This window comes from Cherax quadricarinatus, chromosome 4 (genome assembly GCF_038502225.1).
Source record: "Cherax quadricarinatus isolate ZL_2023a chromosome 4, ASM3850222v1, whole genome shotgun sequence".
In the NCBI taxonomy this organism is placed as follows: domain Eukaryota; kingdom Metazoa; phylum Arthropoda; class Malacostraca; order Decapoda; family Parastacidae; genus Cherax; species Cherax quadricarinatus.
In genome coordinates this window covers 50,113,235-50,124,114 of record NC_091295.1, presented here as the reverse complement: position 1 = coordinate 50,124,114, position 10,880 = coordinate 50,113,235, and the positions used below count along the sequence as shown (strand labels likewise).

General features: G+C 37.3%; 1 protein-coding gene across 1 annotated transcript in view; it reads left to right on the top strand.

The window, feature by feature from the left end:
* LOC128684358 (nuclear hormone receptor FTZ-F1 beta) overlaps positions 1-3,135 on the top strand; it is a 61,588-nt gene extending 58,453 nt beyond the window's left edge. The window contains exon 11 of the mRNA XM_053770515.2: positions 1,939-3,135. The gene's annotated coding sequence lies outside the window, so the exon portion shown is untranslated. The remainder of the gene's footprint in view (positions 1-1,938) is intronic.
* Positions 3,136-10,880: the final 7,745 nt, after the last annotated feature.

The window sequence follows — 10,880 nt, the reverse complement described above, 5'->3', positions numbered from 1 at the left end:
ATGTTGAGAGACTGTTATTGGTGTGGATAAACGAGAAACAGATAAGTCACTCTGTCTGACTTTTTTGGGTTATCCTAGGTTTTCTGCACGTATGCTGCTATGTATGATAATTCTATGTAACTGTATTTGTGTATACCTAAATAAACTTACTTACTTACTTAGCAGGAGACAGCATCTCTCAAGCGATCATTTGTGAAAAGGCTAGAAAGTTGCATGACGATTTAATTAAAAAAATGCCAGCAACTAGTGATGTGAGTGAATTTAAGGCCAGCAAAGGTTGGTTTGAGAGATTTAAGAAGCGTAGTGGCATTCATAGTGTGATAAGGCATGGTGAGGCTGCCAGTTCGGACCACAAAGCGGCTGAAAAATATGTGCAGGTCTTCAAGGAGTACATAGACAGTGAAGGACTGAAACCTGAACAAGTGTTTAATTGTGACGAAACAGGCCTGTTTTGGAAGAAAATGCCAAGCAGGACGTACATTACTCAGGAGGAAAAGGCACTTCCAGGACATAAGCCTATGAAAGACAGGCTTACTCTGTTGATGTGTGCCAATGCTAGTGGTGATTGCAAAGTGAAGCCTTTATTGGTGTATCACTCTGAAACTCCCAGAGTGTTCAGGAAAAACAATGTCGTCAAGGCTAATTTGCGTGTGCTGTGGAAGGCAAACAGTAAGGCATGGGTCACTAGGGACTTTTTCTATGACTGGTTACACCATGCATTTGCCCCCAATGTGAAAAATTACCTATTTGAAAAGAAATTACACCTTAAGTGCCTCCTGGTATTAGACAATGCTCCTGGTCATCCTTCAGACTTGGCAGAGCGACTTTCTAGGGACATGAGCTTCATTAAGGTGAAGTTTTTGCCTCCTAATACCACTCCTCTTCTAAACACTAAGAAGATCAATGCTCTCCCCTCCTCCCATCCCATCAATCATCACCAGATCTTCAATAAAGGTAAGTGTCATGTAACTGTGCATGTAATCTTCAGTTTGTGTGTATTAAAATATTTCATGTGGTAAAATTTTTTTTCAATACTTTTGGGTGTCTTGCACGGATTAATTTGATTTCCATTATTTCTTATGGGGAAAATTAACTTGACTAACGATAATTTTGACTAACGATGAGCACTCAGGAACAGATTAATATCATTGGTTGAGGGTCCACTGTATTTAAAAAGGAAGAAAGTTCTTGCACTGTTGCACTCAGAGATTAAACATTATATGAAGGTAAAAGTACAGTACTATGCCTGCACTCTGAAGAATGGTGAGGTATGTTATGGATAGGAGTTATTTGAATTTATATGTTCACATGCTTCTTCCAGTACAGCAAGTGATAGTGAATATGTTCCTTTTTTGTGTCCCCTACGCTTGTGGGTCATGCTATTTTGGTAGGTTATACACAAATAACCCGTATATAGGAGAAAGAAACTTATGACTACATTTTTGTCCTACTTTGACCATTAACTAGCACACACAGTGTGATTGGTTAATAAGTCAGACTGAAATACCGTCATAAGTTTCTTTCTGTGTTCTTTTTTGCTAGGTTACTTTGTCTTAGTGCACCGCCCTACCTTAGAGGCAAATGGTCAGTGTCTTTAAAACTGTAAATATTGTAACTGCATCTGTGCAGAAGTATGAAGAAACATTAAGATATATTTATATAAAAAATTCTCTGCATTTAGAAGGGATTGTAGAACTATTAAATGCAAATTAGTATAGCTAGAGTAAAGTATCTATAGACAAGTCTGAAAGTTAGTTCCATTAACAATAAAACATTAATGCAATTATTTCTGCCCATCATGAGTATTGTACTTATTATTGGGACTTGTTAACTATTATTCAGAGATGATATTTTGATTTTACTCTGAATGTATAATGTCATCTAGGCAAATTAAATTAATTCTTCATTATCCTTAAAAAAATTTATTTTCTTCTACAGGTTGGAGTGCAACCTCGTCTTCAGCGTAAGTTGCTGCATCTCCCTCAGGTATGCGTTGTCACTTCGGGTTCATAACAGGCCAAGATATGGAATGTTGTCAAAACAAACTACCATGTATTAAGGACCAATCCAATTTGCTGCAACAGCAAAAATAGGATATGCAGTTTTTGACTCAGAAGTGATGATATCCCCATGGCTGTGACAAGTGGACGTCACTTACTCATCCCACCTTGTGTACTCATCCTTCCTTATGCAAATAAGACTCAACTGCAATAGTAAACCATTAATGATGTAAATTTAAATATACACCTCAAGGACAGATTTTTTATATTAAGTAGATATCATAAAAAAAACTTGTTATATAATTCCTAAATACCAAATGTAATACAGTAGAATTTCAAAGTGAAACCACTGGGTAGATTAGAGAAAATATCAAATAATGTGTGACATGAGTTACCTTTTGCTGAGTGAATGCGTCCACCGCCAGTATACCTGATGGGAGAACTCCAAAGGCTGTGGCATGGACTCGAAGCTACACGCTGTCTTCCAGTGGATATACTCTCAGAAGCAGTATTTTTTTAGCATATCTTCCCCCATGCCATGTGTCCAGCATCACCTGTTGCTGCTGTTACCACTGGTGTCTCCTCTCATTACCTGAATGTCCAAAGAATGTGATAGCATCTGGTTTGATTGACTGTGTGCACATTTGTATATTTACTTTTGATATAGCAAGCTGTGCATGTTGTTACTTTGGCTTTTATGGTTTGTCTCTGCTCTCTCACCAGATAGAGCTAGAAGACTTTTTACCATAATTTATCTTTGAAGTTGATAGTTATCATATATTTTTATTTAAAAATAGTGCGACTATATTGTTGTTGTTGTTGTTATTATTTTATAACACATCGGCTATTTCCCACCAAGGCTGAGTGACTATTATTATTATTTCTTTTTTATTTGTTAATGGGTGAGTGTTTTATGGAGGCTATGGTGAGAGGATGCAGCAGTGATTTAATGTGTAGCAACAACGGTGAGGCAGCAGCAGTAGTAGAGGTGCCAGGAGCCTCCAGAGACTAAAACTCTCTAATGCGAATTGATGCATGATGATAAAATTTCTCTGCAAAGTAATTCATTACTTGAAATGGGACATTTGTTATTTACTTTAATCAGTGCTTTAATGGCATATGTCTGCCCGTTGACTGACAGTATTAAGACACCTACTAGTCATTCGACAGTCACATTATACCACTAAAGTTGTAAGTTTCGTAAAGATTGTGCATAAATTCTGCCCTAATGCAGTTTATGAAGGAACCCCGTAATATCACAGTCAGTGGTATTAGAGAGCTCTGGTCTTTGAGTGGCTGCGTGAATCTGTGACAATTCCACTGTGCTGGGGAATTGTGCAACATGATCACAGTGGGAAGGTATTGAGGGGGTGCCAGAGTGGCTGTAGGGTTCTGTGGCTACCTACCACATATTTCTAAACTTGCATTGACTTTCTCATCAGCCACTATTTTTCATATACTGTTCTGTACTTTTGATAACCAGTATACTGTACTCTGAAAATCAGATTTAAATACTCTTACATGTTGGATTTCCAAATCATAGTGATATTATATTTTATATACATGCATGTGTGTGCATATTTATTTTATATATATATATATATATATATATATATATATATATATATATATATATATATATATATATATATATATATATATATATATATATATATATATATATATATATATATATATATATATATTTATATATATATATATATATATATATATATATATATATATATATATATATATATATATATATATATATATATATATATATATATATATATATTTATATATATATATATATATATATATATATATATATATATATATATATATATATATATATATATATATATATATATATATATATATATATAATGTGTGTGTGTGTGTGTGTGTGTGTATGTATATGTATATATATGTGTGTGTGTCATGCCAAATAGGTAAAATTGCTCAATTAGCAAGAACTTAATTAAAATTAAGTCCTTTCTAAAATTTTCTCTTATACGTTTAAAGATACATGTATATTTTTTTCATTTTTGTTAATGTAAAAATTAATAACTTTGTACCAAAAGAACCTTAGAAACCTTACCTAACCTTATTATAACAAGCACAATTTAATTTAGCCTAATCCAACTAAATATATTTTAGATAAGTTTACAATAATTTAATAATAAACAAACACAATGAAATATATTTTTTTTGTTAGGCTGAGAATGATTTTTGTGAAATTATTGCATAAACAAATTATTGCTTGCCTTATTTGGCAGGAAGAGCATTGCTATTTGAGCCAAAATCACAAATTTTATCTATTCAGGATGACACACACACACACACACACACACACACACACACACACACACACACACACACACACACACACACACACACACACACACACACACACACACACACACATACACACACACATACACACACACACACACACACACACACACACACACACACACACACACACACACACACACACACACACACACACACACACATACACATACACACACACACACACACACACACACATACACACACACACATACATACACACATATATATATATGTATATATATGCAAAACAACCACTCTGAAAGAATAGAGAAATTCCAAGCGCTTTCGTGACTACTCATATTATCAAGGAACTATGATAGTTCCTTGATAATGTGAGTAGTCACGAAAGCGCTTGGAATTTCTCTATTCTTTCAGAGTGGTTGTTTTGCATATTTTAAAATCACCTGTTTACTGTGATCTTATTGCATATATATATATATATATATATATATATATATATATATATATATATATATATATATATATATATATATATATATATATTATATATGTATATATGTATGTATGTATGTATGTACATGTATATGTATATATATATATATAATGAACCCTGCAGCAGTGGCCCAAGCATGACATCATAACCCCACCAACCACATACACAGTACCTGTCAACCAGCAACTAACAAAGTGTAACATTGTGGTACCATAGGGTTATTAGCAGTTAAATTTTATTTCCTTTCATTTCTTGTTGTTTTTATACATCTTTTTATTTAATATATTCATTACCTAATTCATCATTAATATCTTTAGCAGAACATTTTATGTTAAATTTACCTCAGTATTGCTTGTATAATAAAAAAAAGTATCTTGTTATATTAAAAATGGTTCTATTTCATCTTGGTATTGTACAACTCTATGGTTCCATTGTGTCAAACATGATGAGCTACAAAAACGTTAATAACTTCTGTGATGATAAGTTGCACAAGCTCAGAGGTACTATACTGTCCATTGTACTGCATTAGGTACTGTTGGATGAAATAAAAAAGAAGTGAGAGAAGAGTGAAGTGCAAGATTTTATACTTGAATTTTTTTTTCTGTAATGAGTGTACAATATACTGTGACCAACATCTGTAACATTATGTAAGTATAGCCTGCTGCAGCGGTCCATGTCTGATACACTATTTTGTGCATTGTTTTGCATGGGACTCCTCAGACTTGTGTTGACTCAGCAACTGGTGTATGAGGTTGGGGCCACTCTGACTGCCTGTAATTTACATAATGCATCAGATTTGATGACTGATAAACTACTTCCCAAACCAATAAACTATGTCTTTCCACTTTCTTTAGTAGCTCACAATGTGTCGTTGTTTTGCCTCTCTTCCATCTTGCGCTGTGCACAAGATTATTTGGGAAGAGACGAAGAGATGGTACTATTGAATTTAGTGTTCTATGTTTTCTACAGAAGAGATTTTTAATTTATTTGCATTACATTTCCTGATATATTTTTTTTTCTCAGTTTAACACCACTTTCATGAAGGCTGTTATTGGTAACATTCCATTGATGTCTAAGCTGATTATTGCCCTTTTGATAAACAAGATTTTCTCTTGTGATATTATTTTAATAATGAGCAATTCTGAGGCTGCTGGGTTATTCCAAAGAGCCGAGGTGGCCTCATGAGAGTGGTGCATGGGTCAGCCGCGAGATGGCGTGCGGGGGCCCTTCCAACTCGCCTGCACCATCACTCCTAAATATTAGAATTTGTTTTATTTTTCTCTATGTCAGAGATTTTATAAAGATTTATATTTATTTAAATTTTATATATTGTCATATTGAAAGAGATTTATGGTTTGTGGGCGAGAGGGTGAGTGGTCTCAGGAACCCCCCGTGCAGAGCGCAGCAGAGACCGTCCAGGGTGCTGACATTGACAGAGGCTAATGGGCGTGGCTTTGTGCCGTCAGGGGCGCATGGGCGCAACTCACCTCTCTTTTTTTCCTGATGCACTGAAACCTTGTTCATTCGAATATCATTCATGAAATTTCTTCCTTGTTTAAGTATAATATAGTGTGTGTGTGTGTGTGTGTGTGTGTGTGTGTGTGTGTGTGTGTGTGTGTGTGTGTGTGTGTGTGTGTGTGTGTGTGTGTGTGTGTGTGTGTGTGTGTGTGTGTGTGTGTGTGTGTGTGTGTGTGTGTGTGTGTGTGTGTGTGTGTGTGTGTGTGTGTGTGTGAGTGTGTGTGTGTGTGTGTGCATGTGTATTTCCATATACATACATACATTCACACACTACCATGAAAAAATTCCATTACATACAGTAATTTTAGTATGAAGCATCAAAGATGGTTTTATATTTGTAATGAAATGAAAGTATTGGGATAGACAAGTGTTCTGTGTATAACACCACCGCAACATGCCCATGCTTCCCAGACGCCCGTGTGCGCCCATATCAGTCCACCCCGGCAAGCCAAATCACTAGTCCTTACACACTTTGTTTTTTTTCGGAGCATGACTCTCGAATTCCACCAGGTCTACCAGATTAGTTTGACTCCTTCCATCTGAGTCATGAAATCCTTACCTGGTGTCACTGAAAATATTGGAATCTCTCGCCTCATTGAATCTCGAAAGGTGATTACAAAAATTATTCCTCGTGAAAGAATTACAACTTAATAAAAGAAACCTACAAATCAAAATGAACTGTAATGTGTGCTATGGAGGATTTTTCATAAAGCTAGGTCGTTTGTATTTTTGGTATCTTGTAAATAGTTGTTGTCTACTGGAGCAAGTACTTAGTATTTTAAGGAAACTTTTAATAAATATACTTAAATATTATGTGTATTATTCTACCAAAAGCTGTGTTTATGTACAAACCCAGTATGGCATTTTCTCCTCGAAGGTAGTAGTAATATACATACTGTATGCCCTTTCAAGTAGGGTCCCTTGCAGTAGCAAAGGGACACCTGGTCTGAGGAATTGGACATCCTCCCTTCTCTGGATTGAATCAAAATAAAGTAAACCCCCTGCTTAATATTCACACCATGCATTGTCTTCAAACAAAATATTGCTGTCTCCAGCCTCTTCATCGCTGCAACTCTTAAATCCCATACCTCACAATACTCTGGTACCACTCTACACTAGTACATTCCCCCTTGTTTTTGTCTCCATAGATAAAATTCTGTCTCTTCACATGTCTCAGTGCATCATTTTACCCCATTTGATGAGTGCATAACACAAAAACATATGAAAAGATTATCTTCAGGAAACATTACATAGTTTTTTGTTACTGTTTGGTTAAGGGGTTGTGACAGATTCTAGGATGTTGACTTGTTGTATTGAAATATTGCACTGTCCCTAGCCATTACAACTTTTTAACTCAATAGTAGCTGGCCAACATCTAGAAGCAGTGCTGTGAAGTGGGCTCTGGAGCAAGGGGTTATGCATTACCATCACCTATATAAAGTAGTGCATGGCAAAACACAGTAGAGATGCACTATGAAATACCTGAACACTCCAGTACAATTATCAGTTAACAACTTTGCATCAACATCAGCCTAAGAACCACAGTCATTCACTTCAGTTCAGAAGCCAAAGCCATCCACCTCAATCAGTTAATCACAGTCATCCACCTCAGCCCAAGAACCAGCACCATCCAACATCAGCCCAGTAGGGTCACATGACAAAAAAAAAAAAAAAAAAAACAAGTCATGCCTTTCAAGATTGACTTGTGCTAGCAACCAAAATTTAAGGTAAGAAAAATTGTTTTATGTAACTTTTTTTAGATGTACTGCATCTTCATTTTCAAGATGTCAGGAACATTACTCTATTTTCCCTACATACTCTTCAGTTCTTGTAAACAGTGTGTAATATGCTGTTTTCAAGAATGTAACCAATTTGTTATATGACTCTACTGTATTTATAAATATTACTGTGTCATTGTATGAGCAGAAGTAATCATTAAGAGGAGAGGGGAGGGAGTTCGCAGCCTGGAATGTGGTCACTGCACAAGTTGTAAGTGCTATTAAGTGGGGAAGGGTTCTAGGCTTGTGAGGAGAAAAGGGTGAGTGGAGCACTGAGGAGTCTCTGGAAACAAAGAACATTATCCATGGAAGCAAAGGGGAAATGTATGAGAGTATAGTAGTACCAACAGTTATATGGGTGTAAAACATGGGTGGTAAATGCTGCAACGAGGAGAAGACTGGAGGCAGTGGAGATGTTGTGGCTGAGGGCCATGTGCGGTGTGACCATAATGCAGATAATACGTAGCTTGGAGATTAGAAGGAGGTGCAGGGTTTCTAAAAGTATTATCCAGAGGGCTGAGGAGGGGTTGTTGAGGTGGTTCAGACATTTAGATTATTATTATTATAATCAAGTCAGACATTTTGAGAGGATGGAACAAAACAGAATGACTTGGACAGCATATAAATATATAGCAGAAGGAAGGCAGGGTTGGAGTCATCCTAGGAAAGGTCAGAGGGAGAGGGGTGAAGGTTTTGTGTGCAAGGGGCTTGTACTTCCAGCAAGTATGTGTGAGCATGTTGGATAGGAGTGGAGACAAATGGTTTTTATGACTTGACGTGCTGTTGGAGTGTGAGCAAAGTAACATTTATGAAGGGATTCAGGGAAAGCAGTTAGCTGGACTTGAGTCCTGGAGGTGAGATGTAGAGTGCCTGCACTCTGAAGGAGGGGTATTAATGTTGCAGTTTCTAACTGTAGTGTAGGCACACCTCTGGCAAGACAGTGATGGAATGAATGATGATGAAAGTGTTTCTTCTTTTTTGGGTCACCCTGCCTTGGTTGGAAATGGCCAATGTGTTAATAAAAAATCAAAACTAAGTTAAGCAAATGGTCATCAAGCAGGATCCACTGTCCCATGCAACCTACACTCTCCTTTTGATCTCTTTAATGGGAATATTTTCTCTTATGATATCCTTCTTCTAAACTGAATTAACCCTTAAACAGTCCAAACGTATATATACGTTCATGTGCGTAGCACCCCGAATATTTTGAGAAAATTTTTTTTTTCTTTTTTTAGAATAAAAGAGCATTTGGTACCCAGGCATCCCCAATTTTTTTCATATGGTGCACACTGAGTGCGCACACCCATTCTCTCATGTCTAGGTGACTCAGGCCTATCGTGCCAATGTTGAATGAATGACAAAGGAAACATATACATATGTTTGGGGTGCTACGCGAGAGAATGTATATATACATTTGGACCGTTTAAGGGTTAAAGGGATCACTATCTGGCTCTGTTATACGTTTCTTTCATTAATAGTGTTGTGATAATTGTGCTATTCCACCCATTAGAAATTGAATTATCCTAGGGTGTATCAGCTGACCCTACATTATCGGTGGCACCTTTAATGATGGAGATACTACTGGAGGTTGCCTGTAGCTTCAAAAGAGGTATATGAAGTTGTATTGGCTCTGAAGTTTGTTCCAGTTTGTCTGCCATTATTAACCAAAAACACAATTGCACAGATTGTGCTCTTGTCTAAACAGGCAGTTTTACTAAGTCTTATTCAGTCAATTCTGAAGGTGCCATCCTGCAGGTGTGCAGCAGGTAGGACAGGAGGTGGTTTCTGGAAGCAACGGCATAATTGCTCAAGGTGGGTCTGTAGTTTCTTTTAGTTTGTTCTCAAAGCTGCCACAACTCCATTTTTAATAGTGAATGATACATTACCTTATTCTCTTGGATCCCCAATGACAGCAACATTCTTTACCAACCTCCACACAACCATGGATTCTTTTAAGAATCTGAAGCCCCTTTCAGGCAATCATTTGTTGCCCATGGCCAGCACAGGCATCCTACCTATCACCTTTAGTATCTCTGACTCCTGCTTTACCTAAACCATGGAGCTGTTTTTTTCCCCACAACTCAACAGTGATTCATAGGACAAGTATTTCCTGATGCAGGTCTTTGTCATATGATGACCCACAGCTGGAGCTTTTGGTCAACCGAACAAGACCTTCTGCTGGCTTACCACTCCACCTCTTTTAAAAATCATGGTTATGATTATAACAAGTTTGCCAAGAGACGATGACAGGCAAGCAGCAATGCTAACATAACACACAGAAGTAAGACATGAGAGAGAGGGGTAGGTTGACTGCATCTTCTTGGACTGCAAGAAGGCCTTCAACACAGTTCCTCATAGGAGACTGGTGCAGAAGCTAGAGGATCAGGTGCGTATAACAGGAAGGGCGCTGCAATGGATCAGAGAATACCTGACAGGGAGGCAACAACGAGCCATGGTACGTGATGAGGTATCACAGTGGGCACCTGTGATGAGTGGGGTCCCACAGGGGTCAGTCTTAGGACCAGTGCTATTTCTGGTATATGTGAATGACATGATGGAAGGGTTAGACTCAGAAGTGTCCCTGTTCGCAGATGGCTTCTCGAATTTAACCCCACCAAATGCAAAGTCATGAAGATCGGGGAAGGGCAAAGAAGACAGCAGACGGAGTATAGGGTAGGTGGCCAAAGACTGCAAACCTCGCTCAAGGAGAAAGATCTTGGGGTGAGTATAACACCGAGCACGTCTCCGGAAGCACACTGTTGTATCTTG